The following is a 12,835-nucleotide window of genomic DNA, read 5'->3' on the forward strand; positions in this document are numbered from 1 at the left end:
CTGGCTCCCCTGTAGTTTGCACCCTGGTATTATTTGACACAGAGAAATTGTTTGATTCACCACTTGCAACTGGACATTCAAAGCACAGTTGTGCTGTTGAGATGTGGGCCATTGTTCTATTGCATGACGACCCCTGCTGTTAGTCTGCAGTGTCTGTGTGTGTGTTGATTGGTAGTTAGGTGTGGGGGTGGTTTGTAATCAGTGCCTTCTGGTGGAACCTAGGCCCGGTAGCACCCCTTTGATGATGTGACTGGTTTAGTTTCTCCTTGGTTCTCCTTGCTTAATTTATGCATTTTACAACATTAAAGTACCATGTTTACCCTCCATGCTTCACTGATGGGATATTTTGTTATGCTTACGTTTTAGTTACTTTCTGTTAAAAAAAAATACTAGGTGTAATCTCTCCCACATTTGTCCTAACATAAGAGCCAGGTTGTGACAGTTGTAATGGGTATATATTCAGCATAAACAAGACTTATATGAGTATTAGGGTCACTGTTATGAAAATGCAAATATAATATTGCAAGTATATGTGATAATAACCATAGTTCACATGTTATTTTTATTAATATCAGGTGAAATAACCATGACTTAAAGTCACATGTTTACATCATGACTGTTGTTTTCAAGCTAAAAAGAAGGTTTGAATTCATGTTTACAGTGAACACTTAATGTTTATTTCGAAAAGTATTTAAATATGTTTAATAGGCTCGTATATTTTTTCAAATCTTAATTTTGGGTCAGAAGACTTCAAGTCAAAAGAACTTGTGTAAGTTAAAAATGTCTGAAAATTAAATCCAGCTACTTTTTTTTAAAGAAGTCATGTAGCCCTTTGCCTTGTGTGAAAGAGGTGTGGAATTCTCTTTAACAATGCAACAAATATAAATCATGTGTAAGGGGACATGGCAACGACATGATTTCATCTTTAGTCCCATTCTTATCCTTCCCAGAGAAATATTTAATTTCTGTATCTGCCTCAAGGAAATACAACCATATGGCAGCATAAATAATGTAAGGTATTTAGTGCAGTAGTAAAGAGATTTATGGCCCTTCTCAGACTCAGCGTGCAGAGTGATAACTGCAAAAATGATACATTTTTATATTTGAGACAGAGCTTTGAACAACATAATTCATGTACCGAAGTCATGGTTTCTTCTCATGTGCTGAAAGTAATGGCAAATATGTGTATTTTACAGATAAAGCAAAGAAAATGTAATGCTTTTAGGAAGCTGACTGAAAACACATATGTGCTTGATTTAAGGGTGAAGTGTTTACAGGCTATAGGAGATTGTCCTTGTGGTTGTGATAAGTGTGATGATGGTATATGACTGCCACCATGTGGAGAAATCTCTTCACAGCTACTTGGAGTGACTTAAGCTTCTTACATTAACAAGAAAATGTGATATTGATATCCTTAATGATTTTAATATGAACATCTGGTCATATATTCAGTGTATTCAATATTTTACCTCATTCATTACATGGATAATAAATTAAGATATATCCTATTTATGGTATATAGCATTAGTTTATGCTCCAGAAATCCTGCCCATGTGGCAATGAAGTCATTCCGCTGCTGCTCATTTTCGCATATCCTGTAAGCAACTGAAGGAGACCCACTGAAGCGTGACAGGAATTGATTTTCCTGCATGCATATTTGCATTTGAACAGAACACTTGTGCATGAAAGCCAGAGAGGGCGTTCAGCACAGAAAGTTCCTGTGAGTCACCATTGCAATACATCCCCCACTTAGCCTTCATCCATTCAACACACTGCATGCAGGGAACAGTGTAACAATGTCTTCTTCATGCTGTAATTTAAATACTGGCTTTTACATGCCTCTGAATGTTATATATGTCAGAGGGTAAATCTTGATTAAGTATAACTGTCCAACTGTCAATAACACTCTTCATTAGTTTTGTGCAAAGTCAAGATTTGCAGTTTGCAAAGAGCACATTGCATTTGGACTTCTATCTGACAGGTGCATAAATGACATTTGTGGAAAGTCACACACAGATAGGCTGCAGCATTGTATGTTGCCAAAAGCTCTAAAGCAGTTGCTCAGCAGGTGTATTCCCCTCTTAATATAGCACCTGTCCAGGGGACTACAGATGAAAAATAGCCTTACTTCTTTACAGCAGTGTTTATTAATGTGCTCTGCTACTGTTAAATAAACCAATAAATAAATAAATAAATAAATAAGAAGATGGGGTACTTGAATTAGAAAATTGAATTGACAATGAATCATCTAATGCAGAAATTCAGAGGATGATATTTATTCTTACATACATTAAAATTTTCAAATGATGTTTTAAAGAAATTAGGATACAATAGGCTTAATTACAAATGGGTTTTAAATGAATGGCTGTAGCACTCTATGTAGCCTACGTTAAAGCATCTTATTGGCAGTCGAACATCCAAAAGCCCTAAACACCGTGCTTTATGGTGGGAAAAGATGACCCGAAAACCAGTAAAGCAAGTGGTCGGAAACGCTGCGTGTCATAAGCGGAGCGGTCCTCGCTATCACGCACGACGTTAGGAGTTCCCTCGCTTACACCGTGAAAACGCCCCTCTACTCTCCTCCTAGCCCTTCCCCGACCATAAGCCATCCCTGCCGGCTTGTGCCTGTCTGCTGTCCCAGCCTGCAGGGCTACATCTCCCGCGGCAGAGGAAAGGCGCATCTGGGGCGGTGGCGGCGTCCGTCTTCCAGTTTCCTGCAATCTCAATGATCAGGATCCGGAGCGAAGCTTGACACCCGGACCTGACAGGACAGGTATGCGTTTTTATTTGTTTGTCTGACACGGCGCTGATGACAGCGGAACAGGTGCATGCTGCATTCGCCGGTTGAAATGACATTGTAGGGATGGAGCGGGAAGCATCTTCATACCGGTAACAGGCTTTTGCACAAAACCGCGCACTGCATGCTCTGCAAAGACACCGCTTTGTGCTTCAAGTGTCATGGACGGATGGAGAGGGTGTTGCCACAGAGCTTTAATCCGACCAATATGGTCGGCAGGCTGTTTTAATGAGCTGCACAGAATCAGGGCATCCTTTCTTTCAGGCATATCAAGGCCCGGTAGGCAGAGAGAGTCAGCAGGTGCACCCTTTTCTTATCGTCTTACTGAATAACATAGCGCCTGATCTGTACGCATCCAGCCCACCTACAATTGCTCACATCTATTCTTGGACATGCCAGTGTGCATAAGGATTGTGATTTCCCTATGTGGAGCTATAGGCTGACAGCTGATGCTCAAGATAATGAGCTAATTGGAGACGGAGTGTATTGTCGCGGGTGTGGCAGAGGGGGCAGGCGTGGGCGACTCATACAATCGGAAGGTCTCCTCAAATGTGTGAATTGCACTGTGAGAAAGTGGGCTATTAAACTGGAAATGCCCTGACACTGGGGTAGTATTTAAAAACCCTTTACATTTATTTAAGTAGATAAAGAAAAAGAGCAAACTGGCCTCCAACTGATTTGGAGGCCAACTGAACCAACGTGTTTTTCTTGGAATATATTGTCATTTAAATTTTTTTTTGTTATTTTCTCTGCAATGGGTTTGACATTTCCTCAATTTTAAAAGCCACAATCACAAAATAATGAACCACTTTAGGATGTATTTCTCGTATGAATTCTGTTCTCAAAATGCAGGATAGTCATCTGTCCTACATACTGTAGAGTGTATTCTTAACATTACAGACAAATTGAATTAAAATTAGATATTGTGTTGTGCAAACTATAAACAAAAATGTAATTTCTGATTAGACTTCTGCAGCAATCTCCAAGAAACACAAAACTATAACTTCTTAATTTCAAAAATCCATCCATCTGTCCATCCGTGCCTCTGTCCCTCCATGCATCCTCCAGTCTCATTTTCCTTTCTTTCACTTGCTCCATTTTCGGTCTCCCTGGTGAAACTATAAGCAGTGTGGAGCTCTTCTGTCACACCCCTTTTGCTGGTTCACATTAAAGGGTGAAGCCTCTTTGTGTGGATGTATGTGTTATACCTGTTTTCTAGGCTGTTGTCAAGGTGGTTCAAGGAGTTTCACTGCAGGTTATACAGTAATGGCATTGCATGCTACATTTCCCACAGATTAATTTGCTCTTATCTATGACAGGTAACAGACAATCAAGCAAACTCTTCACTTAAAACAGGGAGGGACTAGCAAGGTTATATGGCAGATTTACTCATGGCGTTCACAGACGATGACTCCCATTTGTTTTCCAGGCAATGTATAACCTCTGTGCAATCTGTCACCAATGCACACGTCATAAGGGTAAAGGTTAGGTCATGTGTTGTACAGCTGCAACACTGTGTGTGTTTCTATGCACGTAAATTCAGCGTGCATGCTTGTTTAAGGTAGCACACTTACAATTCTCCTCCGAGTCCTATTTCAAGTCATCCTGTGATCGATTTGTAATAGCTCATTGAAGCGGGGCCAGTGGTCTGTTCACAGCCAAATTGGAATTCTCCACAAGATAAACTCACGTCGCTTAGAAGTGAGAGGAGCTTTCAAAGGCATATTAAAGATAACAGCACGTAATAAACTGTCACTTTCTGCATTATCATCACAAATGATGTGTTGTAGGTTACAATGCTGAACTCAGCAAGGCGTCCCATTTTCTGGCGATCTCCTCTCTAACATCATATTAAAGTTATGACTGATAACACAGTTTGAGAAAGGTATATTCTATTGCCTTCATCAAACCACAAATCAAATGCAATTGTAAGGTGAGACTGACAGTTTTCAAATAAATGATTGCAGATCTGGAGAAAACGAGTGTGATTTCTGATAGCTGAAACCTAGAACTTGAGAACATACAAATGTATTAAATTTGCCTTAGATTGAAAACAAAACTGAAGGCTTTGAATGACTACATGAAATGAATAAAGTATTTGAGGCTCAAGGATGTGTAGGACCTTCCCCCATAGACTCCCATTGAAAAAAATGTTTCAAAGAAAATACATTGGAATATGGAAAATTTCACTACTTAGTAATTACTTGGCGTCATCCGTGCTCAATACTTTATGTGTGTGTGATTTTCATAATATCAGTAAAGACTCTTATGAGGACTTGACATAATTTCATAATTTTACATTACATATCCTGAACTGAGACTACATTGTGATAATTAACAGTGTAGTTAAGGTCATAAGAATGATCTCTCTCATAAAAGACCATTTTTACTTTGACAGTGATATCATATATCACGTATTGCACATTTTATTTGAATAGTCTGGCCAGATTTGTGAGCAACAAATGATCCTCCCAAAAGGGTGTACGACTAACATGCTTATGATATGACACAGATACCACAGATCTACATCTTGTTTCACTGACCTTATGTGTTCATGGCAAACCATTTTAATGTCGACTAGAAGCTGACATCCTACTCTACTTGAAAGTGTTGGTTGCCCTCATCCACCCACCATCACTGTCTCCAACATGTCACTTCAGCGTACCAACCTCTACATGAACTGTCACGTTCCTCAGTACAGTGTCATGTGATTGTTCACCTCTTCTCACTTACGAGTGTATATGTGTCAACTAGCAAAATAATGCCTTCAGGCTTTTTTTTCTTTTTCTTTATTTTATTTTGACATGCTTGACAGACGATGTTAGGCTAGGGTTCCCATGGTAACTGTATTTTAATCAGGCATGCCTGATGTCTGTGTGTTAACTATCGTTAGTGGCGAGACTCTCCACTTTGGTCAAATACAGAAAAATGAAACTGCGCTGCAGGCACAGTGTGTGTCTGTCGTTTTCCTGTCATTGTGGTGATGAGTGAAAATATGTGTTGTTTTTTTCTATTTGACTCTGCAAGTAAAGCCTTAATGCATAGGGGAAAGTGAGGAATAGTGAGCATGCAGAAGGTGCTTTTACTGTAGGAATTACAGAAGGATGGTTGTCTTCAGTTCAATTGACTGTTGTGATAAAGTGGAGCTCATATGGTTGATTATTTTTCTAGGTAAATCATTATCACATAAATTCAAAAACAATTACCAAAAATGCATCTTAATGTATGTAATGCATTGTATTTCTAACTTCCAATAGGAACCTGAACAATGTACATTAACTGGAAGCACTTCCTATACTTTGTTTTTACTTACTGTGTCCATGATGAAGTCATGATGATTACCAGGCTGCTTAAATACACAGAAAGTGGACACATACAGCAATATGATGTTATGCAATCAGTAAAATAGCACTGCAAGAAATGTTCATAATGTTCAGTTTCTGTCGAGTCTGCGTTAAGGAGGTGCTGATTCAGTCAGTTTTAAAGGTGTAGTTTGAGAAGTATTAAATTGCTTTATTTTACACACGCCATAGACAGTTGTATAAAAAGTGATATGTATGTAGAGTCTGCAGTCTGCCTTGCTCTGTCCCATTGTATATGTGAACTGCTGTGGCATGTTTGTCAGTCTGAACTGTGTTTGGCAGTGAGTGTATCAACAGTATGTCCAGATTTCTCACAATCAGTGTTACCCACTGAAGTGTCAGTGTACAGTGATGGTTTTTGTTTTTGATAGAAAATTCTGAACAGGCTAAGCAGTCTGAATACTCCAATCATGTCACATGAATTCAAATTGCTTTTGACCTTTAATGCAATATTCCCAAGCTTTGTTACATATATTGATGTGACCCCCTGCACTAAATGGATGTAAGTTTACTTTGTGTTGTAAAATGGAAGAGGTTGGCTCTTCCACTTGTGTAAACTGATTAAACCATGATGTGCATCTCATAAATCAAACGATGCATTTTGACAGCTCATTTTGAGAGACTTCACTGCCTGATTTGTTTTAATCAGTGAGGATTAACTTCACAATGACCCCCCCAACCCCGCTCTAATAATTTTTATATGCACATTTGCCACCTTCTTTGACTTGAAGTGATAATGAAGCAGACACAGATAAGTTTGCAATCACACAATCTGTCTTTTCATCAGCTCAACAAGGGGAACTGAGTACTTCAGATGTTGAAGTGTAGAAACTTTACCAGCCCCTGTTATTTTGCCTGCTGTAGTGCAGACCCTTCCCATGGACTTCCCATGAGTCCTTGTACTGTTGACGCAGGTAGCACCGCTCCCTCTGGACTTGCTTTCTCTTGGGGAGGATGAACTTGCAGCCTCATTGGTTCGTAAGTCGCATCATTTATCTCTGTTGTGGTGTGACATGATTTGCAGCGGACTTTACAGTTGTGCTATGCAATCTGCTCCCAAGACTGCTGAGTGCCAAAGGTTTTAGAGAATGTGTATATGTGGTTTCCCCTGAACAAGGACATCTCGCCACTCCCACTTCCCCAACCCCCACTGTCTTGTACCTGGTTTTTCAGAGCAAGCCTCTGCCGAGCAAGGATTGATGGACTGGCTGTGTGTGCCATTAGTAGAAAAGCACTGATTATAAGGCTGAGATGTGGCGGAAGCTGCATGATAAAATTACAAGACTCATTGAGGAATGTTCTGTGACATATTATACATTGGGTGGCTTCTGTAGATAGCAGTGTAGATACCGCCATTTAGCATGACTTACACAGTACATGTAATGCTTTTTACAATGTGTGTACTTTGCATTTTAGCAACCGCACCTCCTTTAGACATGTCTGCATACACATTTATAATATAAAATTCATTGCTTTTCCTGCTAGTAGCTGTGGTAACCATTTGGTACAGTGTTCATTGAATTGTGCATGAAGAGTGTTGGATTCAAAATGCTAGTAATCAATATGAACAATACAGAAATGTAGTGTGTGGCATGTCCTTTGTGCTAGATGCTAATATCATTATGCTAACATGCTCACAGTTACAATGATAACCTTGCTAATCTTTAGCTGGTTTACCATGTTCACCATCTTAGTTAGTATTTGAACAATTGCATTAAACACAAAATTACAGGTGAGGCTGATGGCAGTGTCATTAGTTCAGCAGAAAGTAGGTTATAAACCAAAGTAATGGTAAACAAAGTCAATTATATTCTGACTGGCTGTTAGGATACATCCATCCTGCATCTGTGCCATGTGGAAGAACACGAAGCTTTGTTCAAAGGATGAAAAATATTAAATTTTTGTGTGGTTTGCAACACAAGAAAATACAATATGAAACGATACGTTTCTAGTTAGTTGGATTAGTTTCTCTCTTACACAAAATATATATTGTTGCACAGCCCTACATGGCAGATCATCAGTCCCTCTGTCTGCATGGATGACATCTTATGATAAACACCGAGATTGCTGTTTGTGCAAAGGCACCATGGTGAGGAATTAACCACTAAAAAGTGCCAAAAATCCATTAGGGAGGCCAACCTGTCTAATTAACTCCCTGGAAAACAACAAGGATACTTTTACACTTGGCTGAAAAAGAAGAGACCTAGATCCATATTTACAGTCGATTAGAATTATCCCCTTAAAGTGTCCTAAAAACAGACAGATGGTTTGGTTGGAGCAAAGTGGCATTGTTTCTGAGAAAAAGTAGTATACCTTTAAATCTCCAAATTAATGAATAGCCTAATTAACACAGTACAGTTTGTGGCGTGTTTTGTTCATTTTTGTAAATTATGTAGTCACAAAGGACGATCTGGAAAAGGAAGAACACTGCCTGGAGATCACAGTAGGCATGTTATCTGTGTGCTCCTCCCTGCAGCACATTACGCATGACTACTCCTGTTACCTCCTCTTCTACTGTCACCACTACTACTACTACTACTACTACTACTACTTGTTACATATAAAAGTATTTCTGTGAAAATGAGCATTAAATGTTGCCTCCTTCTGATAACTCACATCTTGTAAGTGAGGTGGTTCATAAGTATGCTAATATAAAAGCTTTTGTTTTAGTCAGAACATCAGAATTGTTAAATGGGCCATTGAGGGATGATAATAACGTAAAATAAAATATTATTATACACTGAACAAAATCAGTGTTTTCATTACGGGGTCTGTTAACCCTAATTACAAAAAACAAATAAAACCATGTTTTCAATTTTTCTCACTTACCCTCGTGATATTTAGCCATACGGATGGCTTGAGTTTTATTTGGATGTCTGCCACACATTACAATTGCAGTCTGTGGATGATCCTGAGTAACTGGGACACAGTTTCTGGAAAGATGTGTGGCTATAGAGTTTGTTAAACATCCTCATTTGTTTATTTTCTTCTTATAATAGAAGCACTTTATAGAGGCAGGAATTACTGGTTTGTATGGAAACAGTAGTAATAATGAAGTAATAATGAAATGCAGTACAGGGGCTGAAACTCTTGGGGGGGGTGAATTGCTTGACAGTACTGATGCAACAACAACAGCAAAGCAGCTGTCAAGGGAAGAAGAGGACAAATTTGCCTCGTTCAAGCGGGCAGGTCTGATCTGTAGAGTTAAATGCTGCACTTTGATCTAAAAGCTGTAAAATAAAGCAATCAGCAGCATTCACAGTGAGGGGAGGTAGCGCTGTTGTGCTGATGAGAGCTCTAAAAACCTGACACTAAATGTTGAGAGATGTTTTTAAAATCTCAGTGGGTTTATCATTTAGAAATACCGGTAGGTTTTCTACCTACATTTCCCAATTATATATTGTTTAAAATCAATTTAAAATCTCAGATGCTGATTTCCCTCTTTTTGGGAAATGAAACACTTCTATTGCAAAGCTTTGATACGGTAACCAGAGGAGGTGCTGATGACACTGTGACTCCTACATTCGTCTATGTTTTGCTCTCACACTGTATCTTTTTTTTCTTCAACATACTCTGGAGGAAGGCAAACACTTGACGCTGTTAGCACATGCACAGTTTCTTGACAGCATGTGTTTGAGGAGCGAAAGGAGTCCACAAGCTGTCGTCTATATGCTATATTTGACAGATTTCTCCTGCCCACCTGCTGATGAATGATGGGCCTGTGGGCAACTAACGCCTGCCTGAGGACGCATCAATTTTTGGGGCCTCTAAATTGACAGACTCTTTGTTTGAGAGATGGCATGAAGACGAATGGGCACAGACAGGCTGTGGTGAATGGTGCATCATGGACATCATTCTGCCCTAGATGATCAGCCATCATGTCCGTTACTATCTGGCAATTTATCTGAGCTGCCTCGCTGCAGACGAGTGTTTTGGCGCCTCACACTGTCTGCATTTTGCTTCCTTTTGTTGGGGAGGAGTTGACGTTCTGCAGTTTGAGACTTCTTTCCTCTTCAGTGAGTGTGGTTTCAAAGTCTTACATTTGATCCCGGCTTACATCAGGACAGCCGCTCTGCTCAGTAATGATTACTGTGTATCTGGACTGACTCTGAAATGTAGAGCGCAGAGGAGGTCATCTCCAGAGATAGACTGACATGGCAAGGCTGATAGAGTTCTGAATGAGAGGAGTCAGTGATAGGGAAGTCTGTGTGCATGTTTATGTGTACCTATGTGGATCGTGTGTGTGTGTGTGTGTATAGCGTTTGACACAATAAAGGAACTAGGCAGAATATTGCTTATCTGTGTCTTATCTTCAAAGATTTTCAATACATAGAAAAATACAGCTTATCTTATGGATGCCTGCAGTGTTTTGTAACACACTTGAATAGGCAACACTTCTCATGGAAATAAAGCGTCATTTGATTTGAAGATTCGATCTGTTCGTTTTGACAGTCGGAGAGGCCGTACATCACAGACATTAGATTTATCATCTTTACTTTTCACCCAGAAAGACAGCTAATATTTGAAACAAAGTGCAATGTGATGAAAAATGTTCAAAGTATGGAGGCAAGTACTTTGCCGCAGAAATATACAAGCTTACAGATGCCTCATATTTTAACACAGTGTTGGACCCTCTGTATACTTTTCTACTATATGTTGTGACAGCCTGGGCGGTGTAAATGATTCATGGCTCCCACCTGTCCTGTACGAATTACTGGGTTTATACAGGTAGATTTGCTAAGTGTTCTTGTGTGCCTCCAGCAGTCAGGACCTTCAGAAAGGATAAGTTTTTTATTCTTTATCAGACTTTAATTTTTTGAAGTGCAGTTTGAGAAAGAATTTCATATAGGAAAATAATATTTACTGCAGTTAACTGAATGAATAACAATTAGAACTTTGTACAGACTTTTTTTGTCAGGTCATAATGTGGAGGGGGTGGGGTTGCAATGGGGGCATTGGTATAAAAAAGTAGACTGTAATTAGGCTAGACTTAGAAAACTATTAGCACTAATTACTTGGTTCATGAACTGAAACAGGATACATTCCAGACTGAACATTCTGTACTGAATGATTTAGAAAGAAAACATGTACTCTACATTTGTGAAGCTTAGAAATCGTTGATTCTTTTTAAAGAGAGTCAATGTCAAAACAAGACATGTTGACTTGTATGGTGCACAGTTCAACAACACCAGACACCTATCAGTAGAGAATCGACAGCTGACTCATTCAAGTTAAAATCAAAATTCAGAAGCTCAAAAAACATTATCTTGCATTTATATTTTATGTGGATTTAACATTTCAGAATTTAAGATTATTATGATGTTGTTCCTGGAAGGTCAAATTGTCCAACAATGCATGTGGGCATTGAAGCAGCTGTTTAACATTGAATAGATTAAAGCAGTGGCACCTGGAAACTTTGTTTTAAATCTTAAAGTGGCTATAGTAAACATTAAATATTAATATGATGATAGCAATAGCTCTAATGATTATGAGCAACATATAAGCTTTCAATTATAGTGATAAACCCATAGAGAATTATTGTTCCACGTAGTTCTACAAAGCTTCAAAGCGTCTTTCAGCTCATTGTTTTGGTTTTCCCGCCTGTATTTCCCGTATGTCTTCATTCAACAATGTGGATAAACAGTGAGAACAGGCTGCAAAACTCCCCCTTTATTTCTATCGACTTCCATCTGTTGATGTCTGGTACAATTACAATCAGGTAGTTTGGGACTGCTGCGACCTTTAGTTAGTTGTTCATGCAATCAGTTTGTATCAGGCCAAAGACACACCCATACACACACAAACATACACCACACCCAGACACCCATTCCCACACAGTTTGAGATTAATAGACAAGAGTGGAAATAGAGAAGAAGCTGTCTGGAATTATTTTGGTTGTCTATGACTCAGGCAAATGTTAACACTGTAGTACATTATCATAGTGGTGTTTGAGTGCAATGTCCATTAGTTAGATAACCATCCTAATACAAGCACTTTCCCACATCTAGTCTGACAGTGTCTTAATTTGGTCTATAAGTTTCTGATGTATAAATACAAAAAGTATTTCTGTCTTAAGGAAAGAAAGAAAAGCCAACTCACGTAATGCAACTATTTTTGGAGGCCTTCAATCCTGTACATTGTTTTCAGAGCCTCACCTACCCCGATGCTGTCATACTTCACAAAGACTTTCCTTGATGCTTGCTCTTTGAAGTTCATGAACTAAAGGCCGAGAGACGATTTTGTGGAGTAAGACCTTTAATGGGAGTCTGTTTGAAGACAATGACTGTTTGAGAAATTTGAGTCTAAGCAGCCGCAGCACCTCTCACATCTCAGTCTCCATCACCTCCCTCGCACAGATGATTAGTTGTGCGGAGAGCAGAACTGATGTAGAGTCGGAGTGATTGAATCACAAAATGACCCAAATGAAAGAATTGATTGGCCTTGCGATCATGATGTGTGTGAAATGAGCGCCCTAAAGTCTCTGACACTGATCTATTAGAAATTCCCCTCAAGTTTGCTTGTGATTCACTGATGCATTGTTCTGACAGCTGCTTCATGGGGATTGACATTTGTACAGAGTGAGGGTAGCTTATTACATTGGATAGATCTGATTCGCTCTCGGTGAGTGTTTGGGAGAATTGATATTTATCAGAGGATTGAGATCAGATTAGAGGTG

The 12,835-nt window shown here is 39.2% G+C and overlaps 1 protein-coding gene across 1 annotated transcript in view; it reads left to right on the forward strand.

Annotated features, from left to right (window-relative positions):
* Positions 1 to 2,564: 2,564 nt before the first annotated feature.
* si:dkey-178k16.1 (band 4.1-like protein 1) overlaps positions 2,565 to 12,835 on the forward strand; it is a 38,622-nt gene continuing 28,351 nt past the window's right edge. Inside the window, exon 1 of the mRNA XM_035655831.1 lies at positions 2,565 to 2,773. The gene's annotated coding sequence lies outside the window, so the exon portion shown is untranslated. The remainder of the gene's footprint in view (positions 2,774 to 12,835) is intronic.

Source organism: Morone saxatilis, unplaced genomic scaffold, assembly GCF_004916995.1.
Source record: "Morone saxatilis isolate NCDOM2014 unplaced genomic scaffold, NCSU_SB_2.0 Contig15, whole genome shotgun sequence".
Classification (NCBI taxonomy): Eukaryota; Metazoa; Chordata; class Actinopteri; family Moronidae; genus Morone; species Morone saxatilis.